At 49.5% G+C, this 21,053-nt stretch overlaps 1 long non-coding RNA gene across 1 annotated transcript; it reads left to right on the top strand.

Annotated features, from left to right (window-relative positions):
* Nucleotides 1–1,637: 1,637 nt before the first annotated feature.
* LOC117974345 (uncharacterized) lies at nt 1,638–17,122 on the top strand. Its single transcript, XR_004664291.3, has 3 exons — nt 1,638–2,043; nt 4,763–4,890; nt 16,765–17,122. It is a non-coding gene; the product is annotated as an uncharacterized LOC117974345 (long non-coding RNA).
* Nucleotides 17,123–21,053: the final 3,931 nt, after the last annotated feature.

Genomic DNA, 21,053 nt, shown 5'->3' with positions numbered 1-21,053 from the left:
AAATTCCAGGTTGACCATGAGGAGGAGGAAGGGTGTGGGCTCTGATTCCTGTCCTGTCGGTGATGCTGGGCCAAGTGCTTCTCTGCACTTTGGCTTTGCGGCCTGCAGCTGTTTGGGCTGGAGGATTTTAAAACTGGGTGCCACCAGAGGCAAAGACCGATCTGACATCAGGGGCAGGGGCTGGTGGGGAGCAAGTTCATAAAATCGGTAGTAGCCAAGTGTGGTGGCGCACACCTGTAATCCCAGCTATTCGGGAGGCTGAGGCAGGAGACTCGCCTGAACCCAGGAGGCGGAGGTTGCAGTGAGCCCAGATCATGCCACTGCACTCCAGTCTGGGCAACAGAGCCCTGTCTCAAAAAAAAAAAAAAAAAAAAAGGAAAGGGCTCTTTTCCTCCATCTACCTTCTCTCCCCATGGTGCTTTGCTCAACAGATTGGCCTGGAGCATCTCTAAAAGGTGCCACTTTGAAAAGTGTGCTTGGGGGAAGCAGGGACACTCTCCCCTACACAACCCCCTCCCCCAGTTCCAGACGTGCCTCTGGCTGGTACCAAGAATGGCCTCTGATTACAGCATCCACACACGCCCACATCAGACACACAACACACATTAGAGACATGCAGCCTGTGTCAGACACACAGCACACATAGCACATATGCTACACAACACACATCAGACACAACACATACTTATACATACAGCATACATCAAACACACAACACACACAACATACATTGACACACACAACACACATAGGCACAGCACACATCACACATAAAGCATGCATCAAACACACAGCGTGTATCATACAGACACAACACACACACAGCACATTTCAAACACATACGACACATATACACCCCATCTTATATGAAACATACGTCAAACACATGCACCACACATATACACAACACAAATTATACTACGAATACACACAGTACACATAGAAACACAACACACAACCACATAATACAACACATACATCATATATGTTATACAAATAGGGGACATACACATACATCACTCACAGATTTATACACATATCACACCACACACACACACACCAAACACACACACACAAACATACCAGCAGAGCACTGCTGCATTTAGTATCTTTTGATTGAGAAAATGCATTTCAACAAAAGCTCTAAGAGTTCAGAGAGGTCTTAAAATGATTTGGTCTTTCATTCCTCCCAACAGAATCTTCAGACAATTGAAAACCAGCCATTCAAAGATGCATCAAACACGTTCTGTATTCCAGTCCCAGATGTGCCCAGGTCTTCTGGATCCGGGCACCCCAGTGGGAAGGCGGCACATCCCAGGGCTCTGGAGTGCGAGTACGGCAACCCCTGATTCAGGCCACCATTCAGCTACCTGCTTCCAGTGGGAGATTGGGCTGGAGCCACTGGTGGCTCCAAGTCCCTCTTGTTCCTCCACTGTTCTTACTCAGGCATGTGGCTCTCCTCTCCACATCACATGCCTGAGGTTGTGTGTGTGTGTGTGCACATTTGTGTTTGTATGTGTGTCGGGGAGGGAGGTGGGCATCGTGCCGGCAGCCTCTCACTCTGCCCTAACTATGAGCTCACAAACCGCCATCCTGAAGGATCCCCCTGCAGAGAAACTTCCCGGCCAGCTCCACCCAGAAGAGAGAGCAGATGGAAAATTGGAGCAAGCCCTCATCTTGGGTCAGGGAAGAAAAGATTCTTTTTTTCCCCTTCTCTCTAAAAATATGCTCAGGGCTTTTTTGAGCCTTGATGCAATAGAAACCAGCTGTGGCCCAGAACGCCCCCGCAGCCTCTGCCCAGGGAAAAGGAAAACAGAAACAGCCGTTGGAGGCGGGATCAATGCCTGTGTTTGGGCTCCAGGCCCAGCCTCTAGCCACCTCTGGCCTGGAATTGTGTCCCAAATGGGCACCAAACAGTCCCTGTTTATTCGTCCTGTTGTGGGCTCAGGGCCCCAGGAGTCACTTAGCCCTTCCTCTTTCAATTCTTGGCGCAGAGGATGAGAAGATGACAAGAAGTGGGCGTTTCTTAAACTCTGCACCCAGGTATTTCCCCATCTCGTGGGGGAGACGGATGGGCACATGAGGTACCCAGATACAGCCTGAGGCTGCCTCCTCTGGTAGCCTAGGGGAGGGAGAGACCATGTTTAACCTGGGGAGCAGGAAGGCTTCCTGGAGGAGGTGACCTTCAGATGGTCTTAAAGGAAGGAGCAGGGAAATTCTAGGATGGGGGACCAGAATCAGAAAGGCCAGGAGATGGGGACAGTCATTACTGTGTGGTGACCGGGATGGAAGGCAAAGGTGGGGGAACCAGCGGGAGCCGCTGGAGAGGAAGGTTGGGACCCTGGATGCTGGGTGAGATGTTCACTGGGTGATGGAGAGCTGTGGAAGGTTCTTGAACAAAGGAGTGACTTCTCTAGATCTTGGAGGATATTTGGAGGGGGATGCTGGTTACCTCATTGGAGCTGAGAGCTTTGTCAAGGAGTCCCTTGGAGAAGAAGCCACACCTTCTGAGTTTCCTGGTACTCTGGCTCATGCCTTTGGAGAGGTACTAGTGTGGACAGGTGCAATGGATTTGGAGTCAGGAGATCTGGCTTCTACTTCTGACTCTGCTGTGTGAACTTGGGTGCCCTTGAATAGATTGTCCTTCCCAGGCCTCTAATTTCCCACCTGCAAGAAGGGATCATGAGGGCTTTCCGTTTTTCCGGAATGTCATTGCTGGAGGGTTCGTTGGTGTCCAGCCTGAGCTCTGCTGGACAGAGGCGGAAGGGGGACTCCAGACTGGGGAAGGGACTGCCCACATTCACCCAGCACTATCAGCAGCCAGCAGCGTGGCGACCCGGGCACCCAGGCTCCAGGCTCTGGAGGAGGATTTCCTGCTGTGGACTTGTGGTTCTTGGAGCCCCGGGCGCTGGCCTCTGGCTACAGCTCTGTCCCCAGAGAGCTGCCGCTCCCATCTGCAGCTCAGGCCCCTGCAAGCGTCCTGTGCTGGAACCCGGGTGGAGGTGCCTGCTCTTCGCTCCTCGTTCCTGGAAGGAACTCCAAGTGGTGCCAAACGGGGCCCTCCTGTCATCTTGTCTCATTCCCTCCAGCAGCAGCTCTGTGAGGCTGAGTTTGTCACCCTCTTTTGTAGAAGACAAAACTGAGGCTGGAGAGGTGGATTGACTTCTCCCAAGACCTGCAGCTGGTACTGAGCAGAGCTGGGATGTGAGCCCTGTCTGTCTGCCCCTGGCTGCTCTGCCACGGGGGCCTCTCCTTCCTGCCGCACTCCTGCTCCCTCCAGCCAGATCTGAGCTCTGCCAGGGCATCTTATTCACTATCAGATCTCAGGGCCCCAGGCCGGGCATGTAGTGGGAGCTTAGGAAATGTTTTTTGGAATGGATGCCTGGCCTACCATTGGGGGGCGCAAAATCCAGGCCGGGCCGGTGGCTCCACCTCCTTGACCAGAATCCTTTGCTGGCCGGAAGAGTTCACCATATTGGTGAACCTCAGTATCATGGCCTTTCACCATCTTCCAGTTCCCACGTGGCAACCAAGGGACGGAATGTGGTCTCCCTCCCTCCCTGATGGCCAGCGCCCCCTGCCCTCCAACCACAGCCAGCCCCACAAGGTGAAGGGCCCCAGGGCAGACACTTGGAGGTAAACGGAGGTGGCAGTCCGTAGTTGCCTCAGACCAGGGAGCCCAGAGGAGAGGCTGAGAGAGGGCCTGCCACAGCTGCCAAGGGTGGTTGGGGACTCCTGAAAAATTAGAAGGGGCCCCGCAAGGTCAGACCAGCTAAAACTCCTTAAGTGGTAAGCATATGTACATTGCGGGCCTGCTGCTTCCTGGACCAACTCTTCCATGGCCCTGGGTGTCACCCAGTGTTTCTGGAGCCTCTGAGTGGTGCCCGCTGCCTGGCAGCAGCCCCTGGAGGTAGGCACTTCCTGGCATCATGGCAGATCTGCCATCCTCTTGCCCTGGGCTTCTCACAGTCTTGCAACCCACGTTCCCCAGCCAGCACGGAATTCCCCTTTCTCTGCCTCTGAGTGCACCCCTCCTTTCTGCCTTGCTTGCTTTCCTGTCTTACCTTGCTTTTGGTCCTGATACCCTCTCTACCTTCCTCTGTAGTATCTCTGAGACCCACAGCAACCTGGTGTCCCAGAGAAATAATACTAATAACAATAACAACATCACCGACTACATTGTATAAGCGCTGTCGGTGCCAGCAGCTGTGCGAAATGCTTTGCACTCACTATCTCCTTTAATCCTCACAATAAGCCTAAGAAGTAGCTAATTATGCAGATTCCTGACAAAAAACACATGGCCCAGTTGAAGGATGCAATTCTGTGGGTGTCACTGTGTGTTGGAATTCCCTGGGGCGTATCAGATACTCCTGCTGCCTGTATCCTACTCCCAGGGGTTGTGGTTTAATGGCTCTGGGGAGTGGCCTGGGATTGGGAATTTTTAAGAGATCCCAGAACATTCTAATATGCACACAGGTTTGGGAACCACCAGTTTTCCTGAAGAGAGTTTAATGAAGGGACTTTAAAAAAGTTTTATTGAGGTATAATTGGCACACAATAAACTGCACATATTCAAAACATACAATTTGATGATAAGTTTTTAAAAACCATCTTAACCATTTTAAGTGTATCATTCCACAGTATATTTTTAAGTGTATTCATATATAAGTATATTCATATTGTTTGAGGATCTCCAGACCTTTTTCATCCTGTAAAACCAAGACCGTACCCATTAAACAACTCCCCTTTTCCTCTCCCCCAGCCCCTGGCAACCACCATTCTACTTTCTGTCTCTATGACTTTGATGACTCCAGGTACCTCGTAGAAGACGAATCACACAGGCCGGGCACAGTGACCACACCCATAATCCCAGCACTTTGGGAGGCCGAGGTAGGTGGATCACCTGAGGTCAGGAGTTCGAGACCAGCCTGGCCAACATGGCGAAACCCCATCTCTACTAAAAAGACAAAAAAAAATTTAGCCGGACATAGTGGCGCATGTCTATAATCCCAGCTACTCGGGTGGCTGAGGCATAGAATCGCTTGACCTAGGAGGTGGAGGTTGCAGTGAGCTGAGATCATGCCACTGCACTCCAGCCTGGGTAATAGAGCAAGACTCCATCTCAAAAAACAAACAAACAAAAAAAGGAAGTGGAATTACACGAATGTCTTTTTGTGACTGACTGATTTCACTAGCATAAGGTCCTCGAGGATCATCCTTGTCGCATATGGCAGGATTTCCTCCCTTTTTAAGGCTGAACAATATTCCGTTGTATGTATGTACCACATTTTCTTTATCCATTCATCTGTCCATGAGCATTGAGGTGACTTCCATCTCTTGGCTATTGTGAATAATGCTGCTATGAACACGGGGTTCCAGGCATCTCTTTGAGACCTTGCTTTTAATTATTTTGAATATATATGCCCAGAATTGGGATTGCTGGGTCATGTGGTAATTCTATGTTTAGTTTTTTGAGGAACCACTCTACTGTTTTCTATATCAGCCACACCATGCTACAATCCCACCCACAGCGCACAAGGGTTCCAATTTCCCCACATCCTCGCCAACACTTGCTATTTTGTTTCTTGGATAGTAGCCATCCTCATGGGTGTGAAGTACTAGCTCATCATGAATTTGATTTGCATTTCTCTAATGATGAATGGTGCTGAGCATCTTTTCATGTGCTTGTCGGCTGTTTGTAAATCATCTTTGGAGAGATAATGAAAGGACCTGGTAGGGGATGACGATGCACCAGAGACTAGTGAAAGCAGCACGTTGTAACCACCTCTAGCTCTGTGGGCCAGAGGAGAGCACTGGGTACCAGAATCACAGATCAGGAGCTGTGGAAGGCGCTGCCCGACAGGATGGGGGACCCTGGGAGAGGGATGCAGCCACATCCAAACTGTGGCCCAGCAGAGGGAGTGGGAAAAGTCCTTGACCTCTCTGTCTTTCTGCTGTCTTCCAATATCCTATCTGGGTGAGGTCAGCCTCCTGGGGATCAGAGCAGGGCAGGGAGGGGTGAGAATGAATCCGCTGGTGGTGGGGGCAAGGGGCAAATAGAATCACCCAAAAAAGAGGTATATGTTGCTGACTCCATTTTACAGTCGGGGAAACTGAGAGTCATGTTTGGCACAGTTTAGAGGGACTTGGACCAAGATTTGGACTTTGCTCTAGGTGATGCCAGCCTGATTATTCTAACCTGTAAGCTACACCACCTCCTGGCAGTGGGCAGTGCCCAATGGGGGAGGGTGCGGGGGCAGTGCCCTTCCCGCCAGATGCCACCCCTCCCTTGAGCTTGGTCGAGAGTGATCTGCCTTCTCCTTCCTTCCTCTTCCATTTAGAAAGCAACGGGTCTGAAAGGCAATTCTGTTCTTGATGAGGGTGCAGGCAGCAGAGGGAATTGTCATCCTGCTGAAGACACACAGCTCTTCCATGCTCTGCCCTATGTGTAACTTGTTCTTATCTGCTCCTGGAGCCACCACCTGCTACAGTGTAAAGAGACCCCACAGACTCTCTGGATCAAACTACTCACTGTCCAGAAGGAGAAAATGAGGTCCTATGTCTGCGGCTAGAACCCAGGCCTCTGGGGAGCAACCCAGGGCTCCATCCAGGGTGATCTGAGCCTGCTCTGCTCATCAGAGCCGGTCTTTACCACCCTTCATATCCCGGGAGCCCACAGGTAGAAAGATGGGCATTGCAGGTCACCGTGGTTCCCCCACTGAAGCAAGTTCCCTGGCTCGCGATTAGCCAGTGCTCTGCTGGTTCATGATGTGCTCCAAATGCTACACCAGGAAAGAAACTGGGTCAGTGGAGAGGACACAGGACCAGCGCTCTGGGAGGAGAGCTGTTCTCAAGCAGTTTGGTGGCATCAGCAGCCTCTGTGTGGTCAGTCAAGCAGGGCAGCCAATTTCCTCTCCTTTCAGCCCTAACTCTGGACTCCTGTACCTGGAGGGGCTCCCTTTGTGCTCCTGCAGCCCAGAAGCCCTCCGAGGCTTGACATGAAAGAGTTGCGGGATCTAGGACTGTTCCGGTGGAAGGGCTCCTAGCAAAACCCAGATGCTTTCTCTTCTTGTATGGATGGGAGGACCGAAGTCCAGAGAAGTGGAGTAACTTGCCCAGGGTTGTGCTGAGATTTGTGAAGGTACCGGATGCTGGTGTGCTGGTGGCTGGCATGCTCTGAGCCCTTCCTTCCCGCTGTTTCCCTGGAGTTCTGCTTGGCAACCACCCGCCTGCATTTTTGCAAAGTGATGTCATCTGCAGATAATGGTTTTTCCGTTCCTGGTGGAGCAGGAGTTCCAGATACAGTGCTTTGGGGGAGGGGCTCAAGAGAGCTGATTGTGCACTCCTCAGGCAAGTGGGGCTGCATAGACCCCCTCCCCTCTGACAGCCACATCTCAGTTGTAAGGCAAGGCACCGTCTCAGGCTTCCTGGACTCCGGAACCTGAATTGACCAAAATGGCAGAGGCCCCAGAGACAAGCCTCCCCTGCCTCCTCCTTGTAGAGTTGGGAATCTGAGGCCCAGAGAGGGCAGAGCCTTGCCCAAGCTCACACAGCATTTACAGGCAAAACCTTGACTCACATCCTGACTCCTAACGTCTGTGGCCACTTGCCCGTGGTTGGGGGTTTTTCACCCTCAACACCGTTGACATTTTGGGCCAAGGAGTTTTGTTGTGGGGGCAGTCCCTTTCATGGCGGGATGTGTGGCAGCATCCCTGGCCTCGACCTCCTGCAGGCCAGTAGCACCCCTCTCCAGTTCTCAAATCCAGACACTGCCAAATGTCTTTCACCTAAGTTGGGGTGGGAGAAAGTAACCCTCCAGCTCCTAAGACCTTTATCCACTGCCATAGGCAGGAGAGGGTTCTTGAGTCCAAGCCCAAAGGGTGCTTTGTCTGAGGCTCTGACTTAATGTCAGGCACCTTCAGGATGGGAGGCAGGCCTGGAGGGGGCTGTGAGGGGCTGGAGATGGTCCAGGCCCTCCTTCTGGTTAGGAACACTGCTTCCTCTGATCACTTTTCTTGGAGCAAAACTGCCGATTTATTTTCCTGGGGAAATAAAAATAAATGCTGGCTGTTGTAATCTCATCCCTGATCCCATCTGGAAAAAGCAGGCTCATGAATCTTGGCCGCCTGAGCTCTGAGGACTGTGTCTGGCGGAACCTGGAGTTACAATGGGCCTTCGAACATCGGAACACTCACGGCTGACATTTCCTTTCCCGTTACATGGCTCCTTGGAATGCGAGCCCCAGGGGGCCGTCCGTGGGCAGGCGGAATTTGGTGGAAAGAAGTGCTGCACGGGCCAGAGGCCAGCTCAGCTTCTGACTTGCTGTGTGACTTTGGGCCACTTTTCTGTTCCTTTCTGGGCCTTGATTTCTCCATCTGCAGAATGAGGGGAGCCACGTTCCTCAACAAGGGGTCCATGGACCACCTTGTATCAGGACCATTTAGGGAATGTGTTTATGGCTATTCCTGATATTTCTGATTCCTCTTCCAGACCTCCTAAAGTTTTTATGCATCTCTAAGTGATTTCGATATATATAAGTTTTGGGACCCACAACACCAAGGACTTTGAATTTTCCACGCAGTTTCAAGTTTGAACACATCACAGTTCTTCAGCCTCCTTCCCCCTCATAACGAAGTGTAGAGTTATGAAGCTAGAGGGTAAAATTATGGGGTGGGCTGGAACTGGGCATTGCTCCTAACAATTATCTGCTTTCAAACTCTTGGCAGGGTCTCTGGGGTCCTTGATCCAACTGAAATCACTGTTAAAGCACTTTATTCCTCCAGTAATGAAACTCGAGCTGCTAGTTACGGAGTTTGGTTTCAAAATTGTGCCATTTATTATTTTTGTTGGATTGGCTTATAAACCCTCATATAGTCATACATCATTTATAATGCATTATTCCACAAGAATGCATTTTCCAGATGAGATTTATTTTTTCTGTTAAAAACTTAAAACTGTTCTTTTTTTTTAAAAAAAATGGCAGTCTTTCGCCATGTGTTACCTATTTATACCACCTTAAGTGAAGGTCAAGAAATGTAATTTTACTTATTCTCAATGCTCCAGGGTTGTCATTGTGAGTTTTAACTACTGTATGCATTGATGTAAATTTTAGGGACTCCAAAACTCACTGTGCCTGAACTATGAATGTCCCCCAAGCTGCTTAGCCCTTGTGTCTGCTTTTAAAAGTTCTGCTTTGCTTCTATATTTTTAAAGATTTCTTCCTCATGAGATATCAGCAGCTACTTCTCACCACGTTATCATGACTCCTTTGGATGAAAAACCAATAACCAGTGTGTATCAGGATTGTCTGTAGTATAAGAGTTCATAATCAATGAATGAGAAGATTCTCTGATGAGTCAGGGATGTGGATTTTTGACATTTGTTTTGGCAGCTGAGAATAAGGGGTAGTTTTTTTCTTTCTAATTTTCACTCCAATAGCAGCTGCTTTCTGAGAGTTTTCTAGATAAATGTGAAATGAGTGTAGATCGATTTTTCCATGTAACTAATTTACATTCTGGGTGAACTCATTTTGCTTCTGACTTAGAGGTGCTTTCATTTCCTTCTCATCTGCACCCTGTTCTTGGAGAAGCTGCTCCACCCCTAGCCCATGATACATGACGCATGACCCAGCCCACTGGGCCCCCTGATGCCACCTGGGCCAATCAGATTTTCCAGTCAGGAAATTTGCAATTGAGATTCAGAGCTGGAAAGAGTCACCTGCTCTGATGGGAGCTGCATTTGTGGACTGTGACTCAGAGGCTGAGGCCTCAGGGAGCCGACCCCATGGGCCCTGGGCAAGCCCAGAGTGAACGTGGAAGCCGGGCTGTGGAGGCTCCCTGAGCAGACAGTCCGTGTGTGTGTGCGTGTGTTTGTCTGTGTGCGTGCGCACATGCTGGAGGATGGGGCAGAACGTAGGGTCCCAAGCCCCTGAGGGAGGGGCTTGTCCTAATCAAGTCACAGAAATCAGGGCAGGGAGAGCATGAAACAGTCTTGTTCCCCTCTCTGCATTTGGGAGATTCAGGCCCCGGGGAGAGGAGAGACTGACCCATGATCATCCAGAGGGGACTTGGTTAAGCTGGTCCTGAGCTCTGCCATGCATGTTCTGTTTTCCTACCCTGGCAGCTGGCTCAGAGCATGGACAGGCCTTGTCTTTCTTCTCTTTCTTTCTGCCAAATTCTTTTCTGTTGGGAATCTGAATAGCGGGTAGATGCAGTCATGGCATGATTTGCTCCAAATATCTCCCCAACAGGTGGTCACAGTGTCTACAATTCCATCACCAGATCTTCCATTTCCAGGAGTAACCCTGGGCAGGTGTATACCATGTGTCTTGTTTACAGTGGGGATTAATAGTTCAAGGAGCCCAAGGTAAGGAAACCCATATTTGGTGAATCTCCAGACAATTTATACCCACCACACAGCCTTATGAAGATAGCCCAATCACGCCTATTTTACAGAGGGGAAAACTGAAGTTCCGAGAGGTGAGCTGACTTGCCCAAGGTCACATAGCACGTCAAAATCGGGGCTCACATCTGCATCCAGAGTCCAGGCTCTTTGCCCTAAAGCAAGCTCATCTGATCTGGGAGCTGGGGATAGGCTGAGGAGGCGAGCAGGTGACAAAATCAACTTGTCCCATGGAGTCATTCAGTGGGAAAAGTTGTGGTTTGGGAATTAGGGCCAAATGGCTCCTTAACCTTGGGCATCATGGTGGGCCTCAATTTCCTTACCTCTGCAGGAGGGAAGGACCGGATGTACTCTGCAATCCCAGAAAACTCAATGGGCTGAGGCAGGAGGACCTACTGGCCATTGAAGACTGTCCACTCCTGGTCCAGATTCCAAGTGACCAGGCAGAAAGAGCATGGACTTTGGAGTTTGATTGCCTGGCTTTAAATCCCCCTGCTCCACTCACTACTGTAGTGTGGACTCAAGTAGGTTAATTAACTGCTCCAGCTGCAGTTTTCTCATCTATAAAATGGGGATAATAATAGTATCTACCTCATAGTAATGATTAAATAAGTTAATGCCTGTAAAGCCGCGACAGTGCTGGGTACCTAGGAAATGCTTAATGCATTTTTTTTTTTTTTTTTGAGATGGAGTCTCGCTCTGTCACCCAGGCTGGAGTGCAGTGGCGTGATCTCGGCTCACTGCAAGGTCCGCCTGCCAGGTTCACGCCATTCTCCTGCCTCAGCCTCCCAAGTAGCTGGGACTACAGGCGCCCGCCACCACGCCCGGCTAATTTTTTTGTATTTTTATTAGAGATGGGGTTTCACCATGTTAGCCAGGATGGTCTCAATCTCCTGACCTTGTGATCCGCCCGCCTCGGCCTCCCACTTAATGCATATTAATTATTGCTATCATTCCTGACACCCTGTAGTGTGCCCCTCGGGGATGAGAGGGTTTAACTGAACATCTGTCTCCTCCCGGATGCAGTGGCAACCCTGGGATCTGGCAGCAGGCCCCTGTGGGCTTTTTTCCTGGGCAAAGTGAGTCCATCATCACTCAGACATGACACATGGCCTGGCCACCCCCTCTGGGGCCACAGGCAGCCGATCCTGGGCTAAAAATACCAGTCTCATGAATGGAGCCAGGGAGGCCATTCTGGGATCCACAATTAGTGTTTGTGTTAAAACCCATTCTCTGACTCTCCACCCCTGGGCGAGCCTTAGCACCACCCCTTATGTGCTGCTGATTCCGGGGAGACTGACCTTTTCAGCTCCCAACACTCACTCAGGGTTTGGGGGTTTGGGAACAGAAAGGAAGGGGAGTACATCTGAAGGGTCCTTTAACAAGTAGGGAGGCAGCTGGTCACCCAATTCCCCTACTACCGAGTCGGGTAGGAATTAAAATTTCCCTTTATAGTGGAGGAAATGGATGTTTCCAGAGATTGCAGCCTGGGGATATATAGTTAAGTCTGGGTTCTGGGCCAGTGCTCCCTCCAAAGTCTCTTCTCCCTCCACCTGGTGTCACCCAACAGCCCTTTGGGGAGGGGTCCTGACTTCGGGGGTGGGAGCTGACCTCAGGCATCTTCCATCTCTCCTGAGACTTGAGGTACAGTCATCCTATGAAGGATCAGAGCTGGAAAGTGGGGGCCTGGCTCAGGGAGCAGCAGAACCAGAGCAGAAGCTGAGCTGGAGATGCCCTGATGGGGCCAAGGTGGAGGCTCAGGCCTGGGATGGGCAGTTGGACCAGCAGGTCCAAAACAGCAGAAGCCAACGCAGGCAGCAGTCTTGGAGATGCCCTCTGACCTGCCATGGACTGGAGCCTCTAAGATGCTTCCTCCTGAGGCTGGAGCTGATGACTGGCATCCTTGGGATGTAACCTGCGTGCAGCCGGCAGGTGAGGACGTCATGCAGGGCAGGAGCTCAGGCCCCCCAGAGGGGGTCACACCTGGCCGGGCCACTGCCCTGTGAACATCCTTTCCAGGGACCCTTTCTCTTGCTTGTTTGTGGCCCCCACTAGACTGTAAGCTCTTGAGGACAGAGCCATTGGGAATGACTGACAAGGTGAGTCTGGGGGCCCAGGACCCCAGACAGTAGCTGTCCTTACTGAGAGAAGGGTTAGGGCTCCCGGAGGCATGGAGAAAGATGAAGGCCCAACTTACTCTACTTGGGGACCACCCTGATCACAGAAAACACTGCCTGTTTCCCTCACCCTCAGGGACAGCTACGCCCAAAGGGAGGGCCTCAGCCTCTGGCTGGAGAAAAAGCAGATAGTAAAGATGGTGTCCCTGTGCTTTCAAGTTTCTCAAGCCAGATCCCGACTAGGCTCACAGTGTGTATTTGGGACTTTTAGAATTTGGGAAGTTGAGACCTATGCAAGTTTGAGAACCTGGGAAACTTCAGAGCTTTCAGGATCTTTTGAAATCTTGGACATTTTAGAATCTGGAGCATCTTTAAACCTGGGGAACTTTAAGAAGCTTGAACTCTTCTGACGTTGTGGAATTTGAGGGATTTCATTTTGGGGCTCTGTTGGTCTTAGAGTGGATGCTGTCCTCTTGGTGCAGAGGAGAACATTCGTCAGCAGACCTGAGCCCTCTCCTCCCACCGGCCCTCAGAGCCCAGTATTTCAAATATCTCGACGTTATGCAGTTTTAAACTTCAGATTTTTGAAATGAAATTGTATTAGTTATCTTAAATGTTCGATGTTGTGTTTCTCAAACATTTGTTGGCCTACTGGATTTCTAAGTTTCTGGCTCTTTGCAAATGATTTTTCCTCTCATGTCACAGATTCAACAAATATTCATGCTGGAGTGGGATGCAGAAGTCACCTACTTTCAGAGATGAGGAAACTGAGACCCAGAGAGGGCACAGCCTTTTCTCGGGGGCCTCCAGTGACTCAGAGTCAAATCTGTGCTTCTTGGCTCCTAGATCTCTGAGCTGCACCCACTGGACCCCTATGCCCACCCCAGCACCCCTGTTCTCCATGGCGGCCCCGCCCTGAGGATTTCCTATGCCTTTCTACAGAGCTTTCTCCTTCTCCTAGATCCCTTTTCTGCAAAATGAGGCTGGGGAGTTCTGAGCCAAGCCCAGGCCCACATGCCTGGAACCAGAGACAGCGTAAGGAGCAGACACTGCCAGGTCACTTGCAGCAGACTCCAGGAGGAAACGAGGGAAACAGAACCTCAGCTGTAGCCTAGCCAGGGCTCTCAGAGCCTAGAAAGCTCTTAGGAGAAGTGGAGAGTTGTTCAGATCCAGGCTAATTTGTCATCTCCAGCCCTTCTCTGGTGATCAGCTTGCCTCTTCCTCTACCTGCCCCTATAGCCTCCTGCATCTTCTCCTCCCCTTTCTGTCACATGCCTTCTGCTTCTTGAGGCCTCTGCCTCATTGTAGTTTCTCTTGCTGTCCAGTTCCGGTGAGCTCATGGCTTCTGTAGCCCAGTTTCTCTTTGCTTCCCTTTGTGAATCTTTCCTGCTTCGACTCTCACTCCCAACTTCTTAACTTACACTCAATGCTCCCAGAGGGAGGACTTGATTGGTTTGGAAGTCCCCCACCAGGACAGGCCAAGGATTAAGTGAGTTCCTATATGAGGTATCTGATTCCCTAACTCCAGCTAGGTGTTCAATTATTCAGTTCAATTCTGACACTAACTCCAGGAGTTAGTGCAGACCCCAAGGTTTAGGGCTCAGCCCCACAGGGCTGTCCCCCTTTAGCCACCAGTCACACGCAAGTCCAGGGACCATCTGTACATCTGACTGCCTGGCTCTGAATTTCAGGGTTCCCATAACCTCCCCTTCTAGTTAGATAATCCACTAGAACAATTCACAAAACTCAGGAAAGTGCTTTACTTACTATTACCAGTGGATTATAAAGGATACTACTCAAGAACAGACTCATGGAAGAGATGCAGGGAACAAAACATGGGGGATTTGCACAAAGCTTCCACGCCCTCCCAGCAAGTCCCTGTGTTCACCAGCCCTGAAGCTCCCAAACCCTGTTGTTTAGGGGTTTTTCTTGCAGTTTCATTATGATGGATTAAATCATTGGCCATTGGCGATTGAATTCAATCTCCAGCCCATCTTGCCCCCATGGAGGCTGTTGGGGGTGTGAGGGTAACCAGCCCTCATCATGAAGCTCTCTAGGGCTCCTCCATAAGTAATCTCATTAGCATATGAAAGGCAATATGTTCAAGGGTTTTAGGAGCTCTGTGCCAGGAATTAGAGACCAAGACCAAATATTTATATTTTATACCACACCAGGCCACTTCTCAGCCCACTGGCCAACTTCAAGATTGACTGCTGTTAGGTCACAATACCCACTTGGCCAGGGGTAGAGATCACTCAGTATCATGTGTGGTGTAAGCTGTTGAGATTAGGCATAGACAGTGGCAGGTGACTGATGGGCTGGACAACTGACAGATGCTCACCTTGGCCAGTGTAGGCACAGATAGGGCAGGACCCCATTCGTTTAAGTGTTCCATCCTCAGAAATCCCCTCTCCCCCACTTCTTCCTTCTCTTCATTCCTTCTTTGCTATTTTTAAATGGCACATTGGAAATAAAACAATTGTCAACGTATTCAGCCCTCCTGCAGCGGGCTGCCAATCAGCACAGTCCAGCCTACGTCCGCTTCCATTCCCTCCACCTTAGCCCTCACCTCCCTCTTTGCTCTTGCCCCCCTCTCCGGGCACTCAGGTCTCTGTTAGTTTCTCAACAGCTTTGCATATGCTGTTCCCTCTATTTGGAATGCTCTTCCCCATCTCCCACCCCTGGCTGGCTTTTCCTGGCCACCCACTCTGAATGATGCGCTCCTCTTACATATGTGCCCTGTGTGTTTCTTTACTGATACTTGTCAGCCTGCTGATCGACTTATTTGCACAAACATTTAATAAATCACTGGACCGTCTGCTGTAGGCGGGCAGAGATCGGATCTGTTTTGTCTTGCTCAGTACTGTGCAATAACACCTAGAACAGGCCTGGCTTGGTAGATAGCTATTGAATAAGTGAGTGAATGGATGAATGTCATTGAATCAGAGATGATTATGATTCACAAAGGCTTATATGTATGAGTGAATTTGAAAAAATAGAAACAACTTGAATATTCAATAATAGCCAATTAAAAATATATTATAGTAACCTACAATGGAATTTGCATGGCAATTAAAATCATAATTTAAAAGCATATCCGTGACCAACAGCATTAGTTATTAGGCAAATGCAAATCAAAACCATGATGAATTGCCACTTTACACTCACTAGGATGGCTGTAACTTTTAAAAAAGGGAAAATAACTGTTGTTGGTGAGGATGTGGAGAAATTGGAAGTGGATGTGGAGTCTGGCAGTTCCTCAAAAAACTAAACATAGATTTACCATAGGGGCCGGGCACGGTGGCTCATGTCTGTAATCCCAGCACTTTGGGAGTTATGAGGCAGGTGGATCACCTGAGGTCAGGAGTTCGAGACCAGCCTGACCAAGATGGTGAAACCCCATCTCTACTAAAAATACAAAAATTAGCCAGGTGTGGTGGCACGTGCCCATAATCCCAGCTACTCAGGAGGCTGAGGCAGGAGAATTGCTTGAACCCGGGAGGCAGAGGTTGCAATGAGCCAAGATGGCGCCACTGCACTCCAGCCTGTGCAACAGAGCCAGACTCCGTCTCAAAAAGAGAAAAAAATAAAAAATATTGACCACAGGACTCAGAAATTTCACTCCGAGGTATAGATCCAAGAGAAGTGGAAATATATTCACACAAAAACCTGTAAATGAATGCTCATAGCACATGATTAATAAATTTCAAAGAGTAGAAAAAACTCAAATGTTGATCAACTGCTAAAGGGATTCACAAAATGTGATCTGTCTAAACAGTGGAGTATTATTTAGCCATAAAAAAGAATGAAGTACTGATTTATGCTACAACTTGAAATGTTTAACCTTGAAAATATTATGCCAAATGAAAGAAGCCAGTTACAAATAGTCAAATGTTGTAGAATTCCAATTATATAACCTATCCAGGTGCCAAATCCAGACAGATAGAAAGCAGATTTGTTGCCAGGAAATGAGGGGAAGGGGAGTTGGGGATTGGCTAGTATTAGGTCAGTGCAGAAGTAATTGCGGTTTTGGCCACTTAAAATAAAAAAACGTCAAAAACTGCAATTACTTTTGCACCAACCTGTTAATAGGTATAAGATTTCTTTTGGAGATGATAGAAATGTTCTAGAATTAGGTAGCGGTGATAGTTGTACAACCTAGTGAGTATACTAAAAGCCACTGAATTGTACAATTTATTTATTTATTTATTTATTTATTTATTTATTTATTTATTTATTGTGACAGAATCTCACTCTGTTGCCCAGACTGGAGTGCAGTGGCACCATCTTGGCTCACTGCAACCTCTGCCTCCTGGATTCAAGCGATTCTTTCTGCCTCGGTCTCCTGAGTAGCTGGGATTACAGGCGCCCACCGTCATGCCTGGCTAATGGCTAATTTTTATATTTTTAGTACAGACGAGGTTGCACCATGTTGGCCAGGCTGGTCTCGAACTCCTGACCTCAGGTGATCCACCCGCTGCGGCCTCCCAAAGTGCTGGGATTACAGGCGTGAGCCACCGTGCCAGGCCTGAATTGTACACTTTAAAGTGGTGAGTTTTATGTTATGTGAATTGTATCTCAAAAAATAAATTAAAAGTATGTGCAATGAGAGAAGACGGTGTTCATGGTTTATTAAAGGGAAACCACAAGGTTACATAACTTAGCTGCAATATCTACCATACTCTATACGTACGAGAATTCCTAAAAAGTAACAGTATTAGAATATGTGTGTGTGTGTGTGTGTGTGTGTGTGTGTGTGTGTGTGCGCGTAGCAGATACAGATGCAACCACAAACTGAGACATGTAAGAAATGTCATGTTTGTCTCAATTTTAAAATGACCTGAGATAGAACTCTTCTGTGCACTCGCTTTAACCCTCTTTCTTCCTTACTACTCAAACCTTGGCTAGGTTGAAACTGCAGCCTGGAGAATGGGATTGGAGGTGAGAAGAAACTGACATTCTGTCTATTTCTAGACCAGAAAATTCTGCACTGGTCTAGAAATAGACATGATTGCCTTGGACTGTGTTTGCAATTTAAATGAATTGTCATTACTAAGACAGCAAAAAAGTTGCCCCCCCAACCCTTCCTGGAGTTGTCCCACTGACTACATTTTAAAGAGATAATGGAACACAAAAATAGAGTTGTGCTTTTGATTACATTAACAGTCTGGCTTGTTCAACCTGCTGGTTCCAATAGCATTATTTCTGCACCTGTTGCTCGCTAGGCATTGGGCTACTATAACAAAGGTTTGCCTCATTTAGCCTCAAAAACATCCTAAAGGCAGGCCATACCCTCCAGATGATCCATAAGAAGGAACTGAAGCCCAGGGTGGTTACATTGCATGTCCTTGGTCACACAGCTAGTAGGTGGCAAGTTTGCCTTTCTGAGCCTCTATCTCCTCATCTGTGAAATGGGGATGCTATGGTTACCTTGCAGGGTCACTATAAGGATTCACAGAGGTGAATGGGGGTGCTCTGCGCACTGTAGGGAGTGCAGTCAAGGATCATATCTTCCTCCTTGAGCCTGCCTCCCCGTCTCCTGGCACTGTGTCTCTGGATGAGACTGGAGCTGTGTTTGGCCTGGTATGTCCTCACATCTGGAAGGCATAGACTTGCTGGCACACTTGGCTTTTGGGTTCTGGAAATTCCCTCTCCTGTCCCCTGACCTCCATCTCTGGGCAGCTGACAGCAGCTGACTCCCCACAGCCAGGCTGGAGGGGTCTCAGGCTCCGGGAAGGATTTCTGCCTCCCCAGAGAGGGCTGGCTGGCTCAGCCTTCTCGGGCAGCACTCCGCGTTAACCTCACTTCACAACCATGTTTCTGGTTTACTGGGAACCAGGCAGAATCTGCCGAGTCCTCAAAATATGAGAGGCTGAGGTTTTCTCTGCTGGTGTCTGTCTGGCATCCTGCTGGTCCTTAGGAAGGGGTCCAGGGAATTGGGTTTGCAAAAATCTGGAGTGGGGTGCAAGACAGGGCCCTTGTCCCCTGGCTCCCAGCCTAGTGGCAGGGCAGCCTCAGCCTGCATATTGGGAGAGAGGCTCTCCCCCAGTCTGCCAGTGCTGTGTTCCAACCTCACTTGCTATGTGATCTCAGACAGAGACCTTTGCCTCTCTGGGTCTCATGAGCCCGTGTGTACAAAGACATGATTAGTTCTCCATGCACTGTGTGTGTGTGTATTCATGGGCTATGCATGAGTGTGCCTGCGTGAGAGATGGGGAAATTTGGAAATGGGGAGGCATTTTTGGTTGTCACAAGGATGAAGGCAGGGTGCTGTTGGCATTAGTGCCGAGAAGCCAGGGATTCTAAGTGTCCTGCAGTGCACGGGATAGTCTCACATCGTGAAGGCCATTTGTGTCTCATTGAGAAATTCTGGGCAGGATCATTTCCCAGGTCTGTGGTTTTTGATATTTTAAGATTGTTATCGGAAAGGAGCTCATTGCTACTTAATCTGAGGAAGAATTTTTCTATGCTAATATAACTATCATCACTTGAGTCAACAGGCACAGAGCCAAGCAATGAAGAAGTCCCTCAAAGACTGTCCCATAACAGGGTGGGTCTGGCTAACTGGAAGGCCCCTTGATAGGTGTGACTGTGGGAAGGTTTGGGATTAAGGGTTGGAGGGATTGGAATTCCTACTTTTAACAGACGGAGAGAGCAAGACTGAATGGGTGCAGGGGGAGGAGGCGTGGGAGGAGAGGAGAGAGGAGAAGGCACGGGTGGAACACTGGGCCCCTGGAAGGTGGGGGCCCTAGGAGGCAAAGTGGGCAGAGGAAGGTTCTTGGAGGTGTGGAGTTGGGCAGAAAAGGATACTGAAAACCAGGGATGTCAAATGCTCAGTGCGAAGTGTGTACCGCAGTGTAAACATGCCTCCACATTCCATCATCAGTTCGGTCTACAGCCACCCACATGTTTCTCGGGAATATAGGTTTTTCCTGGTAATTGAGGAAGAGGCTGAATGGTTTATCTTAGGAGACATACTGAGGAGCTGAGATGGTGATGAAAGGGCCACTGAGATGAGCCACAGCTGGTCTGGCTCAGAGGAGGCAGTCGCGAGCAGCAGAGAGACCACGAGAAGGCAAGAGCCCTCACGACAAAATCTCGGGGAGGGCTTTCAACTTCCATGGGCCTGGAGTGAGTTACAGTGGTTAAACAAGCAGGTTCCCAGTTCAGGGTACCTGGGCCCAAATCTCAGCCCTGCCGTTTCTACCCATGTGACCTTGGCGAGTCACACACACTTCTCTAAGTGTGTCGGCTTCCTCATCTGTGAAATGGGGGTAACATTAGTGCTTCCTTAGATTTCGTTGAGAAGATGAAATAGCAGGATCCTGAAAGGGCACTGAGCCCAGCCCCTGACTTGCTTCTCAGTTGATATTAGTTGATATTGATCATAGACAATGGTCCCTATGCTCCATTGTCTCTGGGGCAGGGAGGTGGCAGCTGACATTTGGGTTTCAAGTATGCTTTCTCATCTAAGGCTCACACCAAGTCCACAAGGCAAATATTTGACTCCTCATCGTACAGATAAAGAATCAGTAGCTGGCCGGGTGTGGTGGCTCACGCCTGTAATCCCAGCACTTTGGGAGGCCGAGGCGGGCGGATCACGGGGTCAGGAGATCGAGACCATCCGGGCTAACACACTAAAACGCTGTCTCTACTGAAAATACAAAAAAATTAGCTGGGCGTGGTGGCGGGCGCCTGTAGTCCCAGCTACTGGGGAGACTGAGGCAGGAGAATGGCATGAACCCAGGAGGCGGAGCTTGCAGTGAGCAGAGATTGCACCACTGCACTCCAGCCTGGGTGACAGAGGGAGACTCTGTCTCAAAAAAAAAAAAAAAAAAAGAATCAGAAGCTCAGAGAGGGGAAGTGGCTTGCCTGAGGTCACACAGCTATGAAGCACTGGAGCCAGGGTTTGAACTCAGGTCTCTCTGACTGCACAGCCCTGCTTCTGCTCCTCCAGGCAGCCTCCTGAGTCATCTGACAGTGGAGTAAGATGGCTTGAGAGGTAATGAGCTGTCTGCCACTAGGCTGATTGGAAGAGGACTCTGCTCTGGGCAGGAGCACAGATGGTCCCTGGCTCTAGGACTCAGCTCTTTGATGCAGTTTTGGGCTTTGGGAAGGATTGTGGGGATTACTGATGAGCTTCCAGGACTGGGTCATGGAGTTTGAACACCAGGCATTGCTAAGAAACCTGGCAGATTCACAAGGGCCCCTTGTTGCTCTTAACACATGTGGAGCGGCGTGTGTGTGTGTGTGTGTGTGTGTGTGCACGCGCGCATGCGTATGTGTGTGTAGATGTGCTGAGTTGACACTGCTTTCTTTCCTTCACCATCCCATGAGGAACAGTCTGCACTTGAGGTCACAAATGTTGACACAGGACATGGGCATGAAATTCCAGGAGGACAGTGACAGTAGGGCTGGAGGCTTGGAGACCTCTGGACACCTGACATTCTTTATGCAAGAAAGCCTGACCCTCTATTCTCTGAGACTGGCTGGAGAGGACCCTGACTCAGGGGACAGGGGGACCGAGGGCTCCAC

This window comes from Pan paniscus, chromosome 11 (genome assembly GCF_029289425.2).
Source record: "Pan paniscus chromosome 11, NHGRI_mPanPan1-v2.0_pri, whole genome shotgun sequence".
Lineage (NCBI taxonomy): Eukaryota > Metazoa > Chordata > Mammalia > Primates > Hominidae > Pan > Pan paniscus.
Note: the sequence above shows the minus strand (reverse complement) of the source record. Positions and strands in the feature narration are given on the sequence as shown.